This window comes from Protomyctophum bolini, assembly GCF_963924005.1.
Source record: "Protomyctophum bolini genome assembly, chromosome: 20".
NCBI lineage: Eukaryota > Metazoa > Chordata > Actinopteri > Myctophiformes > Myctophidae > Protomyctophum > Protomyctophum bolini.
Genome location: NC_137881.1, coordinates 11917555 through 11931746, shown reverse-complemented (window position 1 = coordinate 11931746; position 14192 = coordinate 11917555). Strand labels below are relative to the sequence as shown.

The following is a 14192-nucleotide window of genomic DNA, read 5'->3' as shown; positions in this document are numbered from 1 at the left end:
TTCATGCTACTGTTTGTGATTGTGAAGAGCCCGCCGATGTCCCTTCCCACTCTAACCCATGGGGGCCTCTGGCTCCATAGCCTTGCAGCTTATAGGACCGAGGTGTGAACTATATTAGTTTCAATCAATCATACGCTGGTTTGGGGCCCCCAGCAACTCACCCCGCTGGCGCTGGGCTGGAATGAAGATATGTGGGCCCTGAGATGATGCATCTGGCTCTCTGTGGCTCCCCAGTTCACAACCGGGACTCGTATGACTTGGTGAACATAATGACCCCCCTCTCTCTCTCTCTCTCTCTCTCTCTCTCTCTCTGTGTCTCTCTGTGTCTCTCTGTCTCTCTCTCTGTCTGTCTGTCTCTCTCTCTCTCTCTCTCTCTCTCTCTCTCTCTCTCTCTCTCTCTCTCTCTGTGTGTGTCTCTCTGTCAAGTTGAGATGTATTCAAGGTGACTCCGGTGTTGTGACTCAGATTGGGTCTTTAGCAGTGGTATATTATTCTATATATCAGCTATATACGCAGTATGCTTCCATTTATTTTTTAAAACAAAGCGGATAATATTGAAATGCGGACGTTTCTGAACAACGTGTTATTCGCTAATTTGCTGTCGGTGACTCTGAAAGACCTCTTTCCTTCAAAGCGTCAACACTTGATGTGTGTTTGTGCGAAAGCTATGTTTAGAGACGTGCTAGGGAAGCGTTAATGGCAGGAGATTAACGCAAATCAAACACGCCGGCTCTTCACGCACGACCACTTACTAACATTCTGAACATTTTACCATGCCTCACTCTTTCTTGAGCCACTGTACGCACCAGCTCTATTTTTGGCCGAGCTTGCAAATGAAAAACAAACCGAACCCCCTTTGTACACTGTCGTCGTTGGTTAGTCGACTTCAAGCTCTCCGCACCACTTAAACCCCAGACCTGTATATCTGTAAATGTGCTGACATATATCATTTAGAGTCGGCGCAGTGCGAGAGCAAAAAATGGAAAGAGAGAGAGAGCGGAGATGGACAGACTAATGGGACGTATCAGCCGCCTCGCGTCAACACTCAGGAAATGAGATGGTCCCGAGTTTAAAACTACAGCTCACAGCACTTCTGGGGCTGACGCGACTTCATGTTTTTATTGTTACATTTTGTGATGTGTCAGTGTTTATTTACGCCTCCTAATTATTAGCTCCATCTTGCAGTACACACACACTCTGCAGCATCCGTGGTTCCTATTATTTTTGTGCAGGAGCTGAGTTATAATGAGGGGACATGAAGTAATACTCACTTTCAGTCACTGATATGTTAACTTTACCTAAATGGTAGATGTTCTTCTGCAATATTGCAGAAAGACATCTTCTCCTCAGCTGACAATACTATTCCAAGCTTATGCTGTCTTGCAAGTCTTGGGGTGTTCTTTTCTTTAAACAGATTTGTGCTCGTTTCTTGAAGTGGAGCCAATGAATTCAGACTGCAGACGATAGCAATATTTCTGGTCCTATTGTGATGCTTTCTTCGGCTAAAGTACCCAGATAATCTTTGATCTGTGCATATGCGTATATATTATGTGTATGTCAGTGTCTGTGGAAATATGTGTTGCCGTTGTTTGTTGGAGGCAGGAATGGATTTCGTGGGCATGTGTTTCTGTTTTTGATATCCCCCGCTGGTCATTCATTTGTAATGCTGGTGCGGGGAAGTGTTGTTTTTGACAGCAAATTTAGATTTTAGTTTTAGTCATAGTCTCTTGAATAGTTTTCATTTAGTTTCCATTTAGCGGTAGTTTTCGTCAGTGATCTAAATGATTTTCAATTCAGAAATATAGAAAATAGCAGATCTACAAGGTCAAAATCTTGTACCGTAAATCTGTTATTTTTGCTATAATTGCCATCCAGAGAGAAGTACAAGTGCTTCAGTGAAAGAAAGATTGTCCCCACCCGCCCTCTGTAGTTTTACAAATCAAACCCTGTCTAGCAGGTCCTGTGTCCATTTTGTTTGTACGCCGATCTGAATACCAATGTGGCAAATTCCTACCCGGTCTCACCCATCCGTACATACATACACACCTGGAAAACACAAAAATCTTCCCCATAGAGACAATGACGGAGGGGCGCTCGACACGGCAACTCTGTGGTGTCTCCCGTGGCTCAAGTTCGGTAGAGCCGACTCAGCCCCGTCTGAGTTGTAACCCGATAAGGACAAATAATGTCAAACCCGAACTCACCCAGCCACGCTGAAATAGCACCTCCATATACACTAGTGAAAGCCACGCCTCCGTTGCGGTCATGACAGTAGTGGTGTAACAGATTTATGTATATGTACAGATCTGTCTGCCTGCTCCAGACTATACAGACAGACTGTTGGAGGCCAGCTGGGCAGGCCTGCTCATGCCCCCCAGGAGGGTAAATGTTCAAATGCCACCCTGCGAAACACCCTGCGAGGATACCGGATCCAGAGAGAGGGGAACAAAACCAATTATAAGTTGACCCGAGACTCCTACGGATCTTTTTTGTTAGAGCACACACTCTGCAACAACTGGGAGATGGAGATAGTGCATGTTCCTTCGAGACACGTTAACATTTGAATGTCAGAGAGGAGCAGTCAAAGTATTATGCTAAATACAGTGTTTGGTATGACAGACTTTTATTTTGAACGCATGTCAGTGCTGTGTACAATTGATGAATTGGTACTCCATGGTGGAAGGACATTGACCACCTTGACCACACCAAGCTCCTAGAACGTTTCCATTGGACAGCATCAGTGAGACAGGGCCGTACATTAGTGGTCAGTGGTCGACACCTCTGGACGTCGTTATCCGTGTCCAGTGAAACCGGAGAGAGTATGAATAAATTATCAACTGAGTGCTTAAAACAGGGGTTTTCAAGGTCCATTATTTAATCTGCATTTGATGACATTTTGCCTCTCAGACCCAAAACTAAAGAATATTTTATTCAGGTTAGGGTTAGATTTAGTCCGCAATTACATGCTTTATTGATGTTGATACCATTAGGAGAGATGACTGGCAAACGTTGATCAAAATAGCAATTCTTCTACATTCTAACTATTGTTTAGCTGACCACACTTGGTCGTTTTGCAGCTTTCGTTGTCAGTGTTGACGCAGCATAACGCGGCCATAAGCCTCTGCTCACCAGGGGAGTTGGAGCAAAGCTTTTTTGAAGTGTGTGTGTGTGTGTGTGTGTGTGTGTGTGTGTGTGTGTGTGTGTGTGTGTGTGTGTGTGTGTGTGTGTGTGTGTGTGTGTGTGTGTGTGTGTGTGTGTGTGTGTGTGTGCGATAATGGAGAGTAGTAGAGTGAAAAGAGAGGATTTTTCAGGCCCTTTTATGTCTACCATGGCGTTCGACACACACACACTCTTTCTCTCGGGAATGCACTAAGTGCACTATTTCATGCAATCGTTTATAGCGAACAGAGAGAATGACTAATGGCTGTCGAGGTATCACATTTCGACGTATTTGTGTTTTGAGATGATGAGGACGGAGTCTTAACACTATATGAGCGACATCCACCTCGGGAACATGCAGAGCATTTCAGGAGTCAGGAGGAGATGGGCCGTTTTATCTCGCCTTGTCTAAACTGTAACCACAGCAACGCTGCGACGTACATCCACACGCTCATTGGCTCTGAGACCCTCATGTGTGGGAAAGGGAGAAAAACATCCATCTACACGATCCGTTGCTATTTCTGTGCCTCAGATTCGGCCGTTAAACTCGACGGTGGTGAGTTACACAGTGGCACGTTGTAGAAACGGCGTCCTAAATGTCAGCAGGGATGCTAGTGAACTTCTAGAACTGCTTCCCCATGTGGTGTAGGCTACAGTCAGCGTGGCGCGAGGAGTGCTCGTGCCTTAAGCAGTAATTATCTCAGGTAATGAGATGGCTATCTCGTTACGACCCCCCTTCAATATGCAAATGCGTCCAGCCAGGGGTTCTTTGCATGGCATTTTATAGTTGCCATGCAGCATTATGTTACTTACGGCAGTGGTTCCCAAAGTGGGGTCCGGGGACCACCAGGGGTCCTTGAGGGAGTTCCAGGGGGTCCCCAGCTAAATGATAGCTTGGAACCAAATGGACCCTTATTGGTCTGTATCTCTGAGAGTGTACAGATGGTTCGATTTGTACACTCTCAGAGTTAAATTAACACTGCTTTTACTATATAAATTGGGGGTCCCAGAGATAGAAATGCCATTAAATGGGGATCCATAGCATCCATGCATGTCAAATTGGGGGTCCTTGAAATTATACGGGTTGAGAATCACTGCTAGAGCCGTACAAATCTTCTCTTATGGGGGTCTCTGGAATATCTTTTCAAATGGGGGTCCACGGGCTAATTAGTGTCAATTTGGGGGTCCTTGACATGAAAAAGTCTGGGAAACCACGGACTTAAGGGGCTTCAGAGAGGCTCTTAGAGAGGCCCGCACTCCTTGACCGCTTCCCCGGTTGGACAATAACTTTTGAGCACGCGGTTATTGTTTCCACAGATAATAGATTGCTTTTTATTGTCCGCTGTCTTCCACGTCCGTGTCTCCATATAAGCCGAGCTCAATTAAATAGGCAGGTCATCACTATCAAACAGAACACTGCCTCCACGAGGAGTGCCTTTCTGCCTTAACCCAATTAGGACTGAAACCAGATTCTGTCTTCTAAATCATGACCGTTTTCTGATAAACCTATGTTTCTATGTCAGTGATTCTCAAACTATTTAATGTCAAGAACCCCAAATATTATATGTTTTGTAATTGGCCGCCGAACCCCCATCTGAAATGATATTGTTTCAGGGACCCCCAGAAGCAAAGATATGAGTTACAAACGTTCACTGTGAAAGAATATCTTTATTGAAAGATTTGCGCCAAAAAAAAAAGAAGTTGATCTACAAGCTCATAGCACGGCACTCGGTGCCACGCTATGAGCATGTAGATCTGCTATTTTTCAACAGCTGAAGTTTAAAACAATGGTTAAAGTGGTTAAACGTTATATAAGCGACACAAATGCGTTCCCGTCCTAAATGCCTTAATGATGAAGGTGATGAAAGTAACCTAATAAATTAGGGGAGTTATGGGGCTTTTGAAGGTGCGTGGTGGCGCTGTTCCCTGCCTGGCCTGCATTAGCACAGAATAAAGCAGTTTACATAATGTTTTCCCCCAATGCCTGACTTGTACGTTGGAATTAGCACGGCATAAAAACATAGCCGTGGGCAGTGTATTCTGGTGGTCTTCAGGGGTGTGTGTGTGTGTGTGTGTGTGTGTGTGTGTGTGTGTGTGTGGGTGGGTGGGTGGGTGTGTGTGTGTGTGTGTGGCTACGTGTGCATCTGTGCGTGGCTGCGTGCATGTTTGTGTGGGCCCAATGCACACATGGAGCCAGAGCTCCGTGATTTCCTTTCCAAGTTCCAAACAGACGTGTAGACTAGACGAGCATGGATGCGCCGAGCAGGACGGGCATGGTGTGCAGCGAACGGGTGAATTGCATTGTTGCAGCAGGCTTTCTGCTGGCTCTGCAACCGTAGCAGGGTTGGCATGCAGTGGACAGGAGAGAGGGAGAGGGAGAGAGGATTAGTTTCAGAGATCAGATCAAAACTAAATTCAAGTGAAAAATCATCCATTTTGGAACGAGTCATGTGACACACAAGGAGACAATTAGCAGAGAGAATGAGAGACAGTGAGACACTCTGAGAGACAGAGAGAATGAGAGAGAGAGAGAGAGAGAGAGAAAATGAGAAACACACAGAGAAAGAGGGAGAGAGAGAGGGGGGAGTGAGAGGAGACTAATCAGCTGAGCCAAGAGATAAACGGCTTGAAACACAGAGAATCCCACAGAAATATGCTTCAGTCGATTATAATTCTTTTAGGTTTTGGGGCAAAATGCAATTCAGGCTAAAGAAGGATAAGGATCTCTCCTCGTAGCTGTCCTGCCTGTCTTCCTGTGTCTGACTCGGGGCACAGCGATTACCTCCTGCAGAGAAAACATGGATTCCACTGCTTCACAAACAGCATGTGTATTTGCATCGGGCCGTGGGATATGATCCCATATCGATTGTAAACTCCTTTCGTTGGGGGCGGGGGTTGAACCCCGTGCGTGTGTTCTTTTCCCCCCATCAATCACATCGGCGTCCCGTGGAGTCGATCGTGCCCTTTTTCGGGCTGCCCCTCTGACGGTTCTTTCAAGCTCACTTCAATCATAGTTATAATAGCTATAGAGAACGGATTGAGGAGCGACAGTGAGTCGTTCCGATGGCGTTACACGCACACACAGACGCACGCCATGCAGCCTCTTCGTGAAATTGTTCCATCGTGACCAGGGCGCGAATTTCACGGTGGCCACGACGTCGCGTTGTCCCTCGTTGTCCTTCCCTTTGGCCGTGTGCCCCTCCTCGTAAAATGACACGCCCTATACGGTGATTTCACCGTTTCAACTTGTTCTTCTAGTTCAGTGGTTTTCAACCCTTTTCATATCAAGGATCAAGGCCCATTATGCATTTGAGCCATGGATCACCATTAGAGAATTAACCTCTCAGAGCCTACAAAGTGAATATTTTGAGATTTTGTCCACAATTCCATGATGCATTGATGTGGTACTATTAGGAGAGACAACCGGCAAATGTTGATCTATTCCTTTACATGTGTGTAGACTTCTTGTAAATTAACTGATGAGAGCATTCAATTAAACCAAAATTGGTTTTATTTTATGCTCTTAAGTTAAAGACCTATAAGAGTACATTTGGTTACCAAAGTGAAATGTTAACCTGTTGGATGACAGTTTATGATAACATTAAATGTGTATTAATTAACCTCCTGCTATAGGCTATAACCACCTTAATTAATCTTAATCTTATTATATTGTGAATGATTAAGGAATACTATATTTTAAATAGTGAGCCATTATTGGTCCAATCAGATTTCATTTAATGAAAATAACGTTTTGAAAATACAATGAAATATCTGATCTGTGAATGCTCATGTGAGTCACGTACTTAAGTCCAGAGCTGAATGTGACAAATATTGAGACCTATAGGACTCTGTAAGAAATATTGGTAATTTACCAATACATTATTTTGTGAAACAATTGGGTTATATGTCACTGATAGTTAAATTAATTACTTATTGGACTTAAAATCGTTGCTTTATGTTATGTTATGGCCTGCCCTCCCTGCCATTTGATCTTTGTGCCCCCTCAAAGTGCAACACCAAAGGCCAAGTGGCCTCGCCCCCAAAAATGACAAAATGTCAGGCCTGATCCTGACAGATGAAATGTGAAAGATGACGTGCACTCTGACACGCACACATCGTCTAGCTCTTGAGAGCGTAAAATGAAACCAAATTGATCCGTACGGGTCCATTTGGTTTCCCGTTACGCTCTCAAGGGTTATATTATTGTTATTGTTCATCTGCATTACTTAATTCATAAGAAGTCTACACAATTAGAGATTGTAGAGGAGTTGCAATGGGATCGTGGACAAAATCTTATATCTAACGACAACCAAATATTCTTTGGTCTTGGGTCTGAGAGGCTAAACGTGGCTCAAGTGCTGAATAACCTTGATAGGAGAAAGGGTTGAAAACCACTGGTTTACCTACAGTACCTACACCACTGCTGGACAGCAGTAAATCTGAAGCGGGGCAGCTTTGTGTGATGTTCACAGAGCCTATAGCTTGTGAAGATTATAGCGGCGTCGCCTTTCATTAGCCTCAGTGTAATTATAATGCGGTGGTGGCTGTAAGCCCACCCCAAAGCTCTAATGCTTTCGAAAATCAAAGGGGGAACGCGCCGCCCGGACCACCGGCACTCAGGTTTGATTTTCCCAGGTTTCTCTGAAGATTTAATAGGCCTGTCTGTATCACAACGCGCACTGTCTCTTTTCATTCTATCTCCCCCTGTCTTAATCCGTTTAGGACGGGAACGCGTCTCTGTCGCCTTATAGCTTTTAAACCACTTTAACCATTCTTTTTTAACTTTAGCCGTTGAAAAATAGCAGATCTACAAGCTCACAGCGCCGCACGTGAGTGCCGTGTTATGAGCTTGTAGATCTGCTATTTAAGTCGTGAAAATGTGCAGATCTTTGAATATATATTCTTTCACAGCAAAAGTTTTTAATTCATATCTTTCTGATGGGGGTCGGCGGTGGGCCAATTACATATCATTTCAGGCATTCTTGACATGAAATAGTTGGAAAACCACTGCTATAGAAATACAGGTTTTTCAGAAAACTGTCAGGATTTGGACGTTTTTTTTAATATAATTTGGTCTCAGGTCTACATGGGATAATATGCATACTGTATTCACTATGGAGGGTGAATAGTGGAGTCTTGTTATTTTGTTTTCTTTGTCACATCAGACAATATTTTATTCAAAAGTTACCTTGGCCACCAAGTTTGTTATATCTGCTGCAGTCTGCAGTTTGTTCATGGTCATGATCCATTTTGGATTGACACTTGCGTACCGCTGTAGTTTTCTGGTAGATTAGTCGAGACATATTTAGCCTGAAATTCCCCTTAATCCGCGTTTTGTACGAGATAGAGACAGAGTTGTTGTTGTTGAATTGTATTTATTTACACATTCTCTAGACTAGTCACATCACACATTGGTAAGCCTGTGTCTCCAGAGAGAGCGGGAGAAAGAGCATGGCGTGCGTGTGTGTGAGCGTGCACGTGCGTGTGTGTGTGTGTGTGTGTGTGTGTGTGCGCACGTGCGTGTTTGTGTGTGTGCGCGGCAAAGAGAGAGAGAGAACTGCAACAGTACAGGGCAAGAGTCAACAATATAAGTACAGTGAGACGGTGTAAGGTTCAAGGAGAATTCTGAAGTATGTCGGAGAGGTGAACCCAACATCTCTGCAGAGCGCTGTGTGTGTCTGTGTGCAAAATGCATTATGTTTTCTGCAAACCCAAGTCTGATAGAAAGTCACAGAGAATGCGATCGAGGGCATAACAGTGACTGTATAAGACAGACAATGAAAAACAGGCCGGGACATCGTTTTCCTTTTGTGTTTGTCTTGTTTGTTTACTAGAATATCACCCTTCCTATACTGTATCTCGCCCTTCCCCTGCAGCAGTAACCTCCTCACACTGCAGGCCAACACCGGGTTCATTCCATTTAGCCTCCCACGGTTCGGATCTTCTTCTTCTTGCCGTCACGTGACATCCTCCTCGAGAGTTAGCATGGCGCCGCAGCTACAGGCTGAGGTTCATTAGAGTTCTCTGCAGGCGTATTGCTGCTCTATTACACTGATTTGACGCCATGAAGGGGGGGGGGGGAGAGAAGAGGGAGGGGGAGAGAGAGAGAGACTGTGTTAATTTGACAGAAATGGAAACAGAGTGAGAGAAACACTGCCACGGAGTGTGTGAGTGTAGAAAAAGGAGGGGGAGAGAGAGAGATGGGGAGGAACATACGAGAGAGAGAGAGAGAGATAGACAATGAGCGAAAGTGCGATTATAGATAGCAACGCTGAGAGGCAACAAGGCAGGGCTGAACATGAGGAGAGAAAGAGGGAGAGTAATGTGGTCTTATTATTATGGGAGCAACAGGTGTTTTAGCTATAGCCTGCGCTATAGGCTACATATGTGCTGCTTAGACGTGCGCAGGTGTCATACTCTGAAGATAGCTGATCTACAAGCTCACAATGCGCCGCTGCTGCCGCAACACCTGCACACAGCTATAAGTATATACTGTAGGTCAGGCATTACTGTGGCTATTAAAGTGCGTGGAGCCAGAGCATGGCTGTACGATGGCTGATGGTGCCCTGAAGCTCCAGAGTTTAGAAAAAGGCCTTCATTAACGACAGCCCCGGCTTATTACCAACAGCTGGTGCCGGCCACTGCCCCGAGGGCACCGAGGCTGGCACACATGCAGAGCCACACAGACTCACACGTGTATACACATACATACACGCACGCATGCATGCATGCATATGGACATGCATGCACAATTGCACATGCACTCAAACGCACGCACGCACGCCCCACCCCAAAAAGCCACCACCACACTATTTTGGCCGTATGTCTCTGTTTTGGTGCAGTATACACTGCAAAACCCTGAGTCTCAATCCAACCCTGCAGTGTAACGACAACAATGACCCATGACCACATTCAGCCTGGCCTCCCTACTTTTGGGCATGTCATTATAGCAAAAAACATTACAAATTATGTATATATATATATTTTAAAGGTGTAGAGTTTTTGACATTTTCAAGATTAAGATTTTTCGGTTTTATGTGGCAGTGCATCTTATAATGGTTAACGCACAGTTGTTGTTTTTTGGTTTGCATTATACATGCGTGCGTGTGAATGTGTACACACGACGAGATCCTCCCAGTGATCAAATAAATGGGGACTATATATATATATTTGCTTTTCCTGCGTGTTAGCACAACCTCATTTACACATGGCATTAAAGGGACACTTCACCCTTTTTGCAAAAAAATATATGTTAATGACGTTTAGAAGCTTTAGAACACTTTCCTGGGGGTCTTTATGTGTGTAATATGTGGTTTTAGATATTTTAGATTGTAGCAGTGAGCCTGTTGTCTCTGATGTCATGGACACTGGGCTCACTTCCTTCCTGGACTACATGTTGTCTCAGTAAGACAGCTCTCCCCCCTATCCACAAGGAGGAGCAGTGCACCAAAGAATTATAGGAATTGTAGTCCAGGAAGGTAGTGAGACCAGTGTCCATGACATCAGAGACAACAGGCTCACTGCTACAATCTAAAATATCTAAAACCACATATTACACACATAAATACCCCCATGAAAGTGTTCTAAAGCTTCTAAACGTCATTAACATATATTTTTTTGCAAAAAGGGTGAAGTGTCCCTTTAACATGCAATCTGTAACCAGACACGTTACCCATGCAGATCATTCGAGTGCTACAAACACACCGATGTTGTTCATGTGCCATTTTAAAAGCGCTCTCGTTATCCACGCCCCATTCTTCCCATTTCTCTCACACTGTTCAAAAGCAGCGCGTTATAATGTTAAGGTGGCCTACCGTGGCAAGTGTGTCTATATGCAGTATTGTGAGATCTGTCTAGACAGACTGCTGGCTCAGCCCTTTTCCATAATGCTTTAGTACCGCCAATCCGTTTCACCTTCGCAGTTAGTCACAGCCTATCCAGTTTGCTGCTTAGCAGAAATGGAGATGCATTTTAATATGAATTTTAAATTGTTTTATTTTTGTAGCTGGGGCCTTTGTCAAAATAATTGAAGATGGTGGATTTATTTTCTTCCTGGTGGCTGAAACCTTGACAGTCAAACGTGCCAACGAAAAAACAGTGATATATATCGTCCCCTCCCCTAACCCTTCCCCCTTTATCATGCAACAGCTGTGGGTGTGGCTTCAGTTCAGGTGGATCACCACCAATCACTCCCCACCAGGCAAACCAGGCATACTTAGGGCACATTCGGAAATAGCACACTGAGTGCACTGTGCAATGCAAACTAATAGGCGAGTGCACTCCGGTGTGGTATTTCCGAACGCACCCCTAATGAACTGGTGGGTGTGGCCACATAAAAACAAAATTTTAACAAATACTGCACACACTTTTGAAAAATGTCTTCCTGATAGCTGATGGTCATGTTTTAAAAAAATCATGGCACTCCATCTTTAAGTACAGTACTTCAGTACATGTACTTAGTTACTTTCCAGCACTGCCAGCATAACCACAGTACTGTAGCTTAGGCACCGTGGGTGTCCTGCTGGAAAAGGAAACCCTCAGCATCCAGATGAAGCTGGTTTGTTGGCAGTCAGAAAGAATGGAGTGCCATCCATGGTATTACCGTGCTTGATTGGCCAGCCAGCTCACCTGGCCTGACCCCATAGATAGATAGATAGAGAGCCTACGGAGTTTTGTCACGAGGACGACCAACAATAGCCTGCATGATGAGCTGGAGGCCACTATATCAAAGCATTCTGTATGGGCTTACATAACACCTCAGCAGGGCCACCACAGGCTGAGATAACAAATAATAAGACCACATTGTCCCGAATATAATACGACGACTCACTGAATGTCAAATAATTGTCTAGTCCTCAATTATCATACGATCCCGTTTTTTATTTTATTTTTTCAGTGAAAGAAAACATAGTCTTTCAGGCCTTTCAGGTCTTTCAGGTCTTTCTGGGTAATAATAATAATAATCCACGATATTCAAATAATTTGACATACCGGTATTGCGTTCACACGGTCAGATTAAACGAGGCAGTCTACCATTCATTGTCAATGGAAGCCATGCAGCAAAAGTGACGCAACAATGTACAGCAGCTGTTCCAAATCAACTCACTGTGTGTGTGTGTGTGTGTGTGTGTGTCTGTGTGTGTGTGTGTCTGTGTGTCTGTGTGTCTGTGTGTGTTGGGAGTTTTTTGTTTCTCTCTAGGAGCCGATAGTGTAATAGCAGCAGTATAAAAAGAGTGATAATGGAGAGTAGTAGAGTGAAAAGAGAGGATTTTTCAGGCCCTTTTATGTCTACCATGGTGTTCGACACACACCCACACACACACACACACACACCCCTCTCTGTCTCTCGGGATCCACTAAGTGCACTATTTCATGCAATCGTTTATAGCGAACAGAGAGAATGACTTATAGCTGTCGAGGTATCACATTTTTATGTACCGGTATTTGTGTTTTGAGATGATGAGGACACTATGAGTGACATCCACCTCGTGAACAGTGGCCCCATGACCACTGTGGCCCCTGGACCACTGTGGCCCCCGGACCACTGTGGCCCCCGGATCACTGTGGCCCATGGTAGCCACTATGTGTTAAGTGTTGATGGCCCTGTGGTTCCTGCACCGTGGTCATCAGCAGCCCCACAGCCTGATCAATACACAACCCTAATAGGGTGGTGAGGGCCATGAATCATACTGTCCAAGCCTTACACACACACACACACACACACACACACACACACACACACACACACACACACACACACACACACGCACCACACCACACCACACCCTTTCTCTCTCAAACTCCATTTTAACCATGTTAGGCTGACTGAAAACACCTGTTCCTATACTTCTGTTGACAGATACTGTCCTTCTAATGCATGATGGAGCTGCCTGTGCTTCTCAATTTGTTCAATTTTGTTCTATTGAGTTGAGTAGTTGTGACCAAAGACGATGCAGCCTTTTAGGCTGAGAAGCTTATAAGATGTTGGTGGTGTGTATATGCAAATCTGTGTTTTTTTGCATTGTAGGGTCTTTGCTCTTTTCATTAGTGTAGGCAGGAAGCTCCATAATTAACTACTCCATTATTATTAGATTTAGAGCTATATGCTTAAATACAGTCTGTTCATTTCAATATCACACTGTACCAGCTGTGCTATAATCACACATGCTATATTTAACCCATTTCGACCGAGACCGATTCTACAAAATGTCTTCTAAATCTTGACAGTTTTCTGAAAAACCCGTGTTTCTATGTCAGTCGTTCTCAAACATTTTCAAGTCAAGGACCCCCAAAACCATATGTAATTGCACGCCGAGCCCCATCTGAAAATATGTTGTTCTAGGGACCCCCCAGAAGCAAAAATTTGAGTTAAAAACATTCGCTCTGAAAGAATATATTCAAACATTTGGGCCAAGATCTGCTATTTTTCAACAGCTAAAGTATAACATAATGCTTAAAACACCAAAAGGGTTCCTGCCCAAAATGGGTTAATATCATGGAGCTATATATGTTCCGTAATGCGACGCAGACAAAGCATCTAATCCTTTTCGGGGTGCATGGCGTGTGGCTTTCCTGCTTGTAATTGCATTACGTGCATTAGTCGTTCGTTCCCACGGCTGGGAGGTGAATGATTTCCGGTGTTTGTTCCTTATAGTATGTTGGGATTACTATTAATATGTTTGAACTTGTTCTCTCAGTTGAAATATTCATGGTTTGAGTGCGACCGACCGACGGCATGTGTAGATGCCTAGAGAGTGATTGCTTGTGTTCATACTAGTTTTCTCAATTCAGATGCTAAAACTGCTGCATCTGGATAAAGATACAGTATGATAGTGTCTGTCTAAGCATAATCGGTGGCAGTGTGTGACAACGATCTTGATGAACTGCAGGGACTGGGTCGTGACTTCAGTCAGTTTGCACTTAATTTCTCCTAGACTGGGGTCTCTGAAGTCACACTCTTATTTTGGAATACTTTTTATTGTAGGCCTATCTTCTATTTTTTGTATTGCCTGCATGCCAGTAATATAATAAGG

At 44.3% G+C, this 14192-nt stretch overlaps 1 protein-coding gene across 1 annotated transcript in view; it reads left to right on the top strand.

Annotated features, from left to right (window-relative positions):
* nrxn2b (neurexin 2b) overlaps window positions 1–14192 on the top strand; it is a gene marked incomplete at its 3' end in the record, with an annotated part of 769013 nt that overhangs the window by 171751 nt on the left and 583070 nt on the right. The gene's annotated exons all lie outside the window — the stretch shown is intronic.